This window comes from Cynara cardunculus, assembly GCF_001531365.2.
Source record: "Cynara cardunculus var. scolymus isolate 2C chromosome LG 2, CcrdV1, whole genome shotgun sequence".
Classification (NCBI taxonomy): domain Eukaryota; kingdom Viridiplantae; phylum Streptophyta; class Magnoliopsida; order Asterales; family Asteraceae; genus Cynara; species Cynara cardunculus.
The window spans coordinates 23,523,324-23,526,140 of NC_037529.1; the positions used below are offsets into that span (position 1 = coordinate 23,523,324).

A 2,817-nucleotide genomic window follows, 5' to 3' on the forward strand; every position below is an offset into this window, starting at 1 on the left:
TAAATGCCTTTTAGGTTCTTGCTGCTGATTCGAAGTGCATTGAGAATGCTATAAGATGTGGAGGGTTAGCCCCAACAAAGGCTTCTTGTATAAAGAATATGTTGAGTTGCYTGTTTGAGAAGAGAGGGGAGTTATGCTTGGAGTACTTGCGGGACTTGTCAATTGATGAAATAAAGATGGAACTCTCTCGATTCAAGGGGATCGGGCCTAATACGGTATCTTCATATTTTAATGCTATTATTCAAAAATCATTATGTAGATCGCAGGAAGCTCAACTTTAGGACCTCATAACATTCTAAACTTTAACAACACTCTGTAGAGGTAGCTAGAATATTGCTAAAATAACAACTATAATRCCTTATGTTATCTTAGGTTCATTTTATCATCCTAATGAATTGAAATTTCCAACTTAATGAGGACTGAAATCATGAGAATAAGAAATTTAGTTKCGATATGGACYTTCGTCGTGAGGCAGYTGCTTAGTAGTTTGCATAATTGATTTTTATATAGAAATTATTATCGAGTGTGGTTAGCGGTCTAATTGAAGTGGCTGAGAAAGTCGCTCATCATGTGACCAGATCATAATCCCCAATTGGTCAAGAAGTTTTATAATTTTAAATGAATTRCAGGTGGCATGTGTATTGATGTTTAATMTTCAGCAAGATGATTTCCCAGTAGATACACATGTAAGTTGACTCAACTATTTCAAAGAAGCATGGCAATTGGSTTTTTAGCTGACTTTGGGACATCTCTACAGATTTTTCAGATTGCAAAGGCAATTGGTTGGGTGCCCATAGAGGCAGACACTAAGAGGACATATCTTCATCTCAACACAAGGATACCAAATTTTGAGAAGATGTAATGAAGTAAGATCTCTCCGCATTTGATTTTCAGATTTTCATCCGTCTGCTTGTATGTCCATTAAACATRWTATATCGTCCAACTCGCTATTGCTTCCTTAGAGTCATATGCAACATAGTCCGCTCTCCTTCATATGCATAAGAGCTCATTTTATTATAGAGATTTAGCTAAAAGTAACTACTGCAATTTAATTAAGAGTAAATGAATATATGGYTACATTTGAGTTCATGACTGTTGAGCAATACAAGGCTAGAAATATAGCCCATCCAGTGAATTTCTCTTGCTTTTTAAACAAACTWACTCAGACCCCCCCAGCATTTCTTTACATCTTTTGGGGACTCCCCCAACACAAATCAGTTGGAAAAAAGAACAAATTGAATTAAATCCAACTCTGCATGTACAATATTAGCCTATGTTGCAAGCACATGGTACAAATTTCACCCCGCTGTGTGCATTACAGCAGACATATATGGGTTAAAATGTCATTTCTATGTTGGTTGTTTTGCATAAACTTGTTTTTTTTTGTCATCATCAGATGTTTTGTGGCACCTATTCCAGGACAACATTTTATGGTTCCTGCTCCACCTCAGTTCATTCAAGGCGGCRGTTCTGGACAAAATGTCAGGTAAACATCTGATTAAGGTGAATGAATCTAATGATATCTGAAGTCTGCATCATTCATTCATGTTGCTGATAAACAGTCAAAAGAAGAAAAATTAAATAACTTGAAATCTCCATAAATTTGTAAGATGCAGATTCTTGTTTTGCAGGTATCCGTAGATTGCARCAGGACTTAGAGCAGCAGTACTGCTACTTGAGTGGCGGGCTTGGATCTAGCCTTGCAAGTTACTTGTTTTGCATTCTAGAGGTACACAAACACTTGAAAGTCCTTTCATCTCCCACAGTTTTCTATTTTTGGTCATAAATTGCTGAATTTTAACGGCATAGGGAGGTTTATTGGTTAAGCTTGGATAGAACATCTCTTATTAAGAAGTAATAGCCCTTTTGAAATGAAGTCATTGGAACCCTGAAATTTAGACAACAGCACCAGGTTTGTAAAGATGGATATGATGCACTAAGCTAATAGTTTCGAACTAAGATACCAAAATTGTTTCTTGGATTAATGCAACTTAACGAATATGAATCTTGGTTTTCTGATTTAAGGACCTTTGTACTTATTGCTTTGTTTCTGTAAATAAAGATACATTTGACTTTGCATTTTTGCATCTAGGGCTATGTTTGGCAAAACCCTTTTTATAGTCRTAGGCGAAATAAGGTTAGGGGGTGTTTGCTTTATAAAGTAGTATAGATATAGATAATACCGTTTTTGTTTCTATCAATATGTTTTACTTGCATAGGATTATGATCTACATATAATAGTGTCATCTGGGTACCTGCCCAATCCCATGAAATTGCAACAGTTTTTGAAAAGTTTTCATGTGTTAGACTTGCCTTTCTGATTTTTGAAAAGTTGAACTACTGTTGTYCAAATTGTCATTATGTTTATTCATCTAAATTTTGATAAAGATTGTAACGTTTGACCACAGATACTTTAAGAGAAATGTTTGATGATTGAGCAAGTGTTCCAAATACCATTAGACAAAGGGAAATAGGAGAAACTTGTGGGATCAAATCAATATTCATTGGTTCTTTGTAATGATAGCTGTGGCAAGAAACTAATGTGAGATTAGGGACCCACCAAGAACAKAGAAATGGTGAAAAATGTCATTTCTATGTTGGTTGTTTTGCATAAACTTATTTTTTTTTTGTCATTATCAGGTGTTGTGGCACCTATTCCAGGACAACATTTTATGGTTCCTGCTCCACCTCAGTTCATTCAAGGCGACGGTTCTGGACAAAATGTCGGGTAAACATCTGATTAAGGTGAATGAATCTAATGATATCTGAAGTCTGCATCATGCATTCATGCTGCTGATAAATTGCTGAATTTTAACG

General features: G+C 35.6%; 1 long non-coding RNA gene across 3 annotated transcripts; it reads left to right on the plus strand.

The window, feature by feature from the left end:
* The first annotated feature begins 654 nt into the window (after positions 1-654).
* LOC112508051 lies at positions 655-2,728 on the plus strand. Of its 3 annotated transcripts, none has more exons than XR_003068596.1 (5): positions 655-686; positions 758-866; positions 1,397-1,503; positions 1,632-1,729; positions 2,641-2,728. It is a non-coding gene; the product is annotated as an uncharacterized LOC112508051 (long non-coding RNA). The 3 variants fall into 3 exon arrangements; XR_003068595.1 differs by having other exon boundaries at positions 1,397-1,486; XR_003068597.1 differs by having other exon boundaries at positions 1,420-1,486.
* Positions 2,729-2,817: the final 89 nt, after the last annotated feature.